The sequence below is a fragment of the Oryctolagus cuniculus genome, chromosome 18 (genome assembly GCF_964237555.1).
Source record: "Oryctolagus cuniculus chromosome 18, mOryCun1.1, whole genome shotgun sequence".
Lineage (NCBI taxonomy): Eukaryota > Metazoa > Chordata > Mammalia > Lagomorpha > Leporidae > Oryctolagus > Oryctolagus cuniculus.
The window spans coordinates 67,601,213-67,610,167 of NC_091449.1; the positions used below are offsets into that span (position 1 = coordinate 67,601,213).

Genomic DNA, 8,955 nt, shown 5'->3' on the forward strand with positions numbered 1-8,955 from the left:
TCCAGGACAACCACGCCACAGTCACCGTTCCCGGCTTGCTCAGCCCTCAGAGTGAGCCCAGGGGCGCGGCTGCTGCTCAGCTGTGGGGGGGGACTGAGGAACGAGGCCCCGGTCACCGCGGGACGTGAGAACTCCCACAGCCAGAGCTCGGAGCTCCGCTCACGTCCACCTGTGAGACGGGGAAGCGGCACGGCCCACGAGGGAGAGCCGCCCCGCCCCGTCCACGGCAGCCCCACCCCAGGGCTGGCACCGCTGGGCACTCCTCCTGTCCCTCTTGTCACATGTGCGGTGACCGCAGACACCACTCAGTGGCTCGGACAGCGTCTGTGGAGCTCCAGGCAGTACCCAGCCCACGGCCCCTCCCCGCCCCGCGCCTGGGACTCGCCCTGCCCCACGTGCGCCTGGAGCCTGCACCGCCGAGAGCCTGCACCACAGAGAGCCTGTACCGCCGAGAGCCCGCTTCAAGGAAGGGCCAGGCCCCCCTCAGTCCTCCCGCCTGCCCGTTGCCTCGCCGTGGCGCGGGCTGCTGGCCTCCCCGGCATCTCCATCTCAGAGGCCAGAAGCCAAAAAGACTTCGTTTCGGGGCCCCTGGGGTGTGCGCAGGCTGAGGGCACGGGGCCCAGGGGTTGCTGGACTTACGGTTTCCCCGGCCTGATGGCCGCTTCCCGGCCTACGCCCCAGCTTCCTCCTCCTGAGAAAGGGGAGCACAGAGCATGCACGGGACTGCAGAGCAGAGCCCCAGACTCGCCCCAGGACGCGTCTTCCTGAGAGGGTCTCGCAGGGGTGACCCGTCACCAGGAGGCCACGCCAGGGGAGGCCGGGCCACGGGCAGGGGTGACCCGTCACCAGGAGGCCACGCCAGGGGAGGCCGGGCCACGGGCAGGGGTGACCAGTCACCAGAAGGCCACGCCAGGGGAGGCCAGGCCACGGGCAAGCCAGGCGACGAAGCCTCTGGGTACCAGCAGAGGCAGGAAGGAGAGGGATCCGTCCCCAAGGGCCTTGGAGGGCGCAGGCCCTGCTGCCGTCTTGAATTTGGCCCCAGGGCCTCCAGACCCTGGGAGACTGACATTGTCTGTTCTAAGCTCAGCCGGTCACTGGTTACAGCACGGAAAACTGATCCCAGCTCAACGCTCCCAGTCATCCCAGTCACTGCTAGTTCCTGCCCCATCACAGGAGCACCCACCCGCCCAGCTGGGAAAGGAAGAGGAGCCCCCCACGGTCTCGGGGCGTCCCCCACGCCCAGGCCCCAGGCTGTGGTCACTCCCGTGGACCCTGCTCCCTGGGCACAGGCCACGGCGGCTCAGCGTGCAGCAGACCCCGCCCGGGGCCCTGCCCCCACACTGCACTGCTCTGCTGTTTGGGGAGCAGGACCTTGCTCCCCCCCTCGAACCCAGATGCAGATGTGCAGGGGTCAGGGGCCGGCACTAATCAACTTAGCAGGACCACATACACTTGACCGGGCGGCAGGGGTCGTTGGGAGACCCCGAGATGGCCCTGTGCTATTTTTAGCCCCAGGGCACGTGGTGAGAGCACGGCTCCAGTGTGACTGCATGGCTGGGCCCAGCCAAAGACCGCGGCGGGGAAGGAGGCGCCGGGCGTGCGGCGGCCGCTCCACCGGGAGAGGTGCTCCAGGGACACGGTTGTGCGGCGTGAGCTCAGCGTGGCAGGGGACACGATGGCTGGAGCGCCAGGTCAGCGCCGGCTCCGGCTCCACGCTGGAGAAGCTGGGGCACAGGTACAAGGCGGCGAGGCAGTGAGGTGGCGCACCCACACAGCCTGGACAAACGGCAGCAAGGGGCGCAGAAGCAGGCCCTGGCCCTGCAGACCCCCGAGCTCCCGGGAAGTCATGCCTGAGGATAGCCGGGGGTCCTGTGGAACTGGAAAATGTACCCCTGGTGCGGGACGTGGGGCGTGTGCAGGTGCAGGAGAGGCTAAAGGGACTCCCGGGCCCTGCTGCTGGAGGAGGAGAAACGAGACAGGCTTGGGCACCTGCAGGGCGTGGCCCCGGCTCCCTGGGGCTTGTGAGCCACCCTGGCCACCGCAGGGTGGAGGCCGGGAGATGGTGTGCAACTGTCCACCAGGCCAAGAGGCAATGGAGAGGGTGGCCCCCGGGACGGCTGAAGGGGGAGTCTGGGGGAAAGGGAGGCAGGCGGGGGCCGGCCGGGTGCGCTGCAGGGTCCTGCCGCCGCCTTAGTGGTCAGCCTGCGGGGCTCTGGCCCTCTGACTACACGGAGACGGGGCTCCTGAGGGCCTCCACGGGCCCCCGTGCAGGATTAGTGTTTACTACACCCTGAATTCGCTGGCAGCAGGTGCGGCTTCTGTGGAGACGCCGGCGGAGCCAGGAGAACTGAACGCTCCTCTTACTGCTCCGTGAGCCCCGGCTGGGCCGCTGCCCTCTGCCTCCCACGCAGGCCGCAGCCCCGTCTTCCTAAGCCGTTTAAACCTTTCGTCAGAGGCAAATCGCGCAGAGCGATCGCAAGTCCCCTTCAGCTCTGCTCCCTCAGACCCTGGGCCTGGAGCTGACAGCAGCAGCGAGGGCCAGGGGGCGGTCCAGGCACTGTCGCACTCGGCCTTCTGAGGACACACTGGACACCCCCGGCCGAGACGCGCCTCCCGGCACAGCGAGAGGGGTCCCTGCTGCACAGTCACAGTGCACCCCTAGCCGGAGCCCCCACCAGCCCCAGCTCCGCAGCCGGCTCCCGCCGCGTACCACGCACAACCTGTGTGGCCGCACGGGCCAGCCCCTGCAGGCACCGGGGAGAACACACTCGGCCCTAGTGGCCCGCTGCAGAGGGTCGCGGATTTCTGCCCCAAGGTTTCCCTCAGTGTTCGACAGTTTTCCCACCCCAAAGTGGCCTGCAAACCTCATCAGGCCCAGCTCCAAGTGCATGGTGGCCATCGACACTGTTAACAAGGCGGCTATGACCAGTCACCACACCAAGACACCGAGAAGCTGGGCCGAGGGCACAGGGCCACCCCCAGCCCGCCGCGTCTCCCCTCCCCAGGGCTCAGCTACCGCTGGCAACCTGCTGCCAATCCAGACTGCAGAGTGGGGGCCCAGGGGGCGCAGTCCCCATGCCCACAGAGCACGTGGGCAAACTCCCTGCTCAGGACCCGCCCTCCCCCTTCCCCCAGGCACCCGCTGGCCTCACCTGGCCTGCTGCTCCCAGCAAGCTGCTCCCACCCACCAGTCCTGCAGGACAACAATGGCCAGCCCCTCCCAGGAACCTAACTCCATACTGAACGATGGAGTTCTAGAAGAATCTCAGCTGGTAAGCAGCAAGAATCTGGCATGGGACCAGGGGGGCGGTGTCATGGTGCAGGTCACACCGCCACCTCTGACGCCGGCATCCCATGTGGGCACCGGTTCACTGGCTGCTCCACTGCCTATCCACCTCCCTGCTGATGGCTGGGACGATGGCAGAAGACGGCCCCAGTGCCTGGGCCCCTGCTCCCATGTGGGAGACCCGGATGAAACTCCTGGCCACCGAGGAGCACCTGGAGGAACGGGAGTGTGAAGTGGTGTGGCCAGGTTGGGAGCGGATGGGTCTCTCCGACAATAAAATGTACACAGCGCCGTCCTCCCCACAGTGAGTGCTCCAGAAACGAGAGCCTGCACCCCGTGTGCTCACGGCCGCAGCACCCAGGGTAACCGACAGCGGCGACGAGCGCGGCCCACGTCCACAGGAGTGGCCACCAGGGGGCCCGGCCACACGGCAGTGCTCCCCCCCTAGCAGGTGACAGAGGGGCCTGGGGGCCGGCGGCTGCCGGGGAGGCCACGGTGTGCTGCTTTGTTGCCATGGACGCCGTGCAGCCCCGGGTCCCTGCGCCGTCAGACTCCGGCCGCCCCGTTGGCTGCACTGCAGGTGGGAACTTACCGTCCCCAGCTGTGGACGGAGCAGCCAGCACCCGCCGCGCCCAGGGTCCTGGCGTCCCCTCCAGGGTTTTCGCTTTAAGATTCTGCACCCTACGTCGGCCGAGAGTCCGTGGCTCCCAGCAGCTACTAAGGAGCTGCACTGACACAGGCTAGCGGGGTTCAGTGGCTCCCAGAGGTGGGTGGGCTCTGCACCCCCACCCCTGGCACGCCCACCCCTGTGCATTCTCAGCCCCCGGGAGATGTTGATGCCCCGCCCCCCATAGAAATGACCCCAGTTCTCCAAGGCACCCCTCCCTCCAACTCCACCAGGAGGGAGGGAGCTGAGAGGCCCCAGCGGCAGCGTTGTCCTCTGGCATGTCCCGCGCTGAGGACTGGGACCCCGGCACACGCCGCTCGCACAGCACGCCCCGGGGCTGCTGCAGGGGCCGCTGGAGACAGACTTCTGTGGACACACCGGCCGGCCGGGGGCAGTGTCCTGCCTGCAGGAGAGGCACGGGGAGGGGGACCTCAGGGACAGGGACACAGGAGCCGGGCGCTCCAGCAGGGTGCCCGCGTGCAAGGGAGTGCGGGACTAGGCGGGCTGCACACTTAACCAAGGCGGCCATGGCCCAGGGCACTGGGTGCCCAGCAATCAGAGCTCTGGGGCCTTGCTCCTCTGAGGGCCTGGTGCAGGCCTCAGCCCCTGCCCCCTCCCCAAGAGAGGCTGGAACAAGCCCCCTGTGCCCCCTCCCCGAGAGAGGCTGGAACAAGCCCCCTGTGCCCCCTCCCCGAGAGAGGCTGGAACAAGCCCCCTGTGCCCCCTCCCCGAGAGAGGCTGGAACAAGCCCCCTGTGCCCCCTCCCCGAGAGAGGCTGGAACAAGCCCCCGCGCCCACTTGCTGAGCACGGACCCTCAGAGCCCCTGCTGTGTGCCCGGCACGCCCTCGACTGTGAGCAGGATGACGGTCGAAGTCTCTGATCCTGGGGCCTTACTTTCTGGCTCGGAGTCGATGAACGAGTCACATGCCGGGGGCTGTCCCTGCGGGGGCACTGTGACAACGCTGTGGGGGCCGGGGTGACGGGGGGTGGGGGGCACCTTGAGGTCTCGCTGCCTGGCCTGAGCAGACGAGAGGCACAGGCCGGCCCACGCGGCTTTCCCTTCTCTGTCACAGGGAGATGAATGTGACTCAGAACCCACACTTGACAGGATGCTGAGCGCCTCCCCCCAGGCCCACAGCACCCGGACCCTGGGTGACGGGCGCTGCAGCTCAGTGCAGTGGCGGCGGCCACCCCCGTACCCTCAGCCCCTGCGACCGCCCAGCGACTGTCCCTCCGGACCCACGTCCTGGGCACTTCCTGGAGACGGAGCTGCAGCGGGTGGGCTGCCACGGCCGGCCTCCCCCCCGCAGCACCCGTGTGCAAGGCTCACCACGGGGGAGCAGTGCCGGGGCCTCAGCCTTTCCCTTGGCCGAGCGGCGTCCACCGAGGGAGGGCACATGCCAGCAACCTCAGCACAGAACAGCGGATCCCACGTTCCCGCGGAAGGCCAGCGACCCAAGTAACCACAACACCGGGGAAAGACGACGGGAGACTCCCTCCCCGACTTCCAAAGTGCGTGGAAAACACGTATTATGGCAAAACTACTCAAGTGGCTTTTTATTTTCCACCAGAATAAACTTATCTTTTAATGCCAGTCTTCCACAAACTCGTCTCGAGTGCCGCTGTGTACAAGTGTCGGTCCCACTGTCCGCCCGCCCGTCAGCGTTCACTGAGCCGGGACCGGCTCGCCGAGCGAGACGGCTGACCCTCGAGCCCCAGCTGCCGGCTCGTCTTCTGACCCAACACCAAGGAGGTGAAGACCAAGGAGGTGAGAGCCTCTGTCCCCACGAGGGGCGACAGCACAGAGGCCCAGAGAGGCGGCTCCCCGCGTGCCCAGAGACAGGTGGCGAGGGGCGGCCGCGAGGTGACCCCAGGAGCCACGCCCCGTCCGTCTCCCTCCCCACGGTGGGGACGGCCCCCAGCGCCCGGCCCGCAGCAGCGGGGAGCACGGTGGAAGCGTGGGCAGGGCCACGCCAAGCCGCGGTGAGCCGGTGCCTCCGCGCCGCCATCTCGGGCCCCCCATTCCAGACAAAGACTTCATTCTGTGCCAGCCCCTCCCCCACAGGAAGACGCACTTTGATCCCCCGGCTGCATTCCCGCGGGGCTCACGGAGGGTGACTGCTGTCAGGCTGACGAGTGTCCCGTCCAGGGAGGGTCCTCTCCGGAGCCCGCTCCGACGGCACTGCCGGTGACGGGCCTTTGACTAACGGCGTGTAAGAAACTCGACTTCGGCACGGCCGACCAGCTGACGCCCCGGTGAGCGACAGGTGGGAGCCTGCCTGGACCTGGGCGCCCGCAGCCCACCCACTGGAGGCCCCTGGCACAGCCGCTGTGTCTTTCGCAGTGGCACGGCGGTTGCCCTGGAGCAGCCCGGCACGGATCCGCCTGAGCGAGGCCCAGCAATGCCGGAGCTGTGGGGCCAGCGCTCCCACTGCGTGAGCACCCAGGGAGAGCAATGTGCCCTTGCAGAGGCGGAGCAGTGGGAGGGGCCGGCCTGCACGGAGGGGAGTGGGGGCAGCCGCGGGGAACCACCACACACCCAGTGCGAAGCCCCGCCCCGTCACCTGGGCCCTGACCCTCCAGACCCACACCCCAGCCACCATGGCTGCAGACGCCTCCTCCGCCCCACCCCCGGACACAGGTGTCTCGAGCCCCACAGGTGAGGCTGCCGCGACCCTCAGCCTCAGGAATGGGATGCACCTGGCGGCCTGTGGGGAGGCGGAAGGGGCGCCCCCCACCCCATCAGTCTTGTAGCCAGGAGTCACTCGCAGCCCTGGGTCAGACTGTCTGTGAAGGCCCTACCCCCCACGTCCCAGAGCTGTGGGGACAACAGTGATGGCAGCTCTGCTGTGCTACACCTCCAGGAGCTGGGGAAGGAGGGCAGCGTGGGGCAGCAGCTCAGGCAACCTGGGGCCCAAGCCCACAGCCTCAGGTCTCCAGGTGGGGAGCCCACCCCAGCGTCACAGGCCCTGGACAACCAGGTGGGTAAGGGGCTGACACCCAGTCCCCCACTTGAGGAGGACAGAGCGAAACTGTCACGGCCTGTCCTCGACACACGAGGGCCACGTCCCGGAAGAGCCCTAAGTCAACAGCACGTTTCATACCCTGACCCACAAGGACCTGAGCCCCGCGTGGCCCCGCGGGAGCGCCATGCGCAGCGGGAATGGGTCTCACCGCCCACTGCCAGCCCGGGGCCAGGCCAGACTCCAAGACCCCCAGCACAGCCTCTGCTACCCACCCCTCACTCCTGTGCTGTCCTAAAGCCAGCTGAGCCATCGTGCGTCAGGACCTGCCTGGGCAGGAAGTGGGGGAGGGGGGCTGCGGCCGGGGCCCCCCACCTCGTGGGAAAGCCGGGCAGCGGGCAGGCTCAGCCCATCCGAGCCCAGGAGTCAGAACAGGAAGGGGGGGAGGTGCAGGGAAGCGCGTGGGCACTCGGTCAGACACGCCTGGCCGGCCCTGGCTCTGCGACTCACCATGGGTCCTCGGATGAGGCGCGTGGGCACTGGGTCGGACACACCGTGGGTCCTCGGACGAGGCGCGTGGGCACTGGGTCGGACACACCGTGGGTCCTCGGACGAGGCGCGTGGGCACTGGGTCGGACTCACCGTGGGTCCTTGGACGAGGCGCGTGGGCACTGGGTCGGACACACTGTGGGTCCTCGGAGGAGGTGCCGCTTCCCGGGGCCTCTGCAGTGTGGGTCGGCACCTTGCCTGCCTAAGGCCGGGCCATCAGCCAGCAGCCAGAGCCGATGGGAAGAGGCTATGCGTTCTCTGAGGGGGGCGGCTCAGAGCAGAGAGTTCAGGTGAGGTTAGGAATCCTCCCACGAGGCGCCAGCGTGCGCAGCATGAGGTGAAGCCGCCGCCCACGGACGGCACCAGCGTTCCATAGGAGCCCCGGTTCGAGTCCCGGATGCTCCACTTCCCATCCGGCTCCCTTCTAATGCCCCTGGGAAAGCAGTAGAAGGTGACCCAAGTGCTTGGGCCCCTGCACCCATGTGGGAGACCTGGAAGAAGCTCATGGCTCCTGGCTTCCCCCTGGTCTGGCCCTGGTGGTTGGAGCCATTTGGGGAGTGAACCAGTGGATTGAAGACCTGCCTCTCTGTAATTCTCTGCCTTTCACATACATAAATAAATGCTTTAAAGAGAGAGAGAGAGAGAGCGCCTCTGATGAGCACCATGGTTGTCTTCCCGGTGAGCTGGTGTCCAGAGCAGGGACACGGTGGGACCAGGGCATCACTAGGTCTTTCTTTCCATATCTTCTATTGCAAACGCCCGGGCCAGGTAGACATCAATGTGAAATACTGCTGAGATACGTAGTTTCCTCTAAATGTATCAGTCTGCGACAATGAGCCACGAGCTTCTCATTGTATATTTTCCTGGGTCTTTTCATGACAAAAATAAAAACAAAAACAAAACAAAAACCTGACGAACTGCCTGCTGTTACAGTCTCACATAACTTGCTGCGAGGTAGAAAAACCTGAGATTTCAGAATTGTGATCCGTTGTTCCTGAACCGCAGGATCTCCGAGCTGAACAGAGGGGCCCTCGCGGGTGAGCAGGTGGACGCGCGGCCCAGCACAGGGAGGCGCAGCGAGACCGGGCCCACAGCCGGCTCCTGTGCTTGATTCTGAAGACGTAAAGCAAGACTGGGCGGTGTTCGGGCCCAGAGGGTCCTTGTTGCCCTTCAAGCCCAGCCTCGACCCGGAGCTCCCAGACACAGAGGCACTGGTGGATGCGGGGGGCTGGGGGGCGGTGCAGGGGGCGTGTCTCTAGGCCACTAAGGCTGTGGCAGGCTGGGCGGGCGTCTGGGGCAGCTTGATGCGCCCCGGTTCCACTTGGGATGAGGCGGGTTCCGGATTCACTACCTGGCCCCGCCAACCGCTGAGACGAGGTTTCCTGAGCCAGCGAGACGCCGGGTGGCGCCGGTCACGACATGGCCGTCGGGGAAGAGTCCTCGTGCTGTCAGGGTGTGGCCGAGGCAGCCGCCCTCACGCCCTGCTCTG

At 66.9% G+C, this 8,955-nt stretch overlaps 1 long non-coding RNA gene across 5 annotated transcripts in view; it reads right to left on the reverse strand.

Moving 5' to 3' along the window:
- Window positions 1-8,106, reverse strand: part of LOC138846376 (uncharacterized) — a 72,486-nt gene extending 64,380 nt beyond the window's left edge. For all 5 annotated transcript variants that reach the window (XR_011383860.1, XR_011383861.1, XR_011383862.1 and 2 more), the window contains exon 1: window positions 7,472-8,106. This is a non-coding gene — a long non-coding RNA (uncharacterized lncRNA). The remainder of the gene's footprint in view (window positions 1-7,471) is intronic.
- Between the last annotated feature and the right edge of the window lie 849 nt (window positions 8,107-8,955).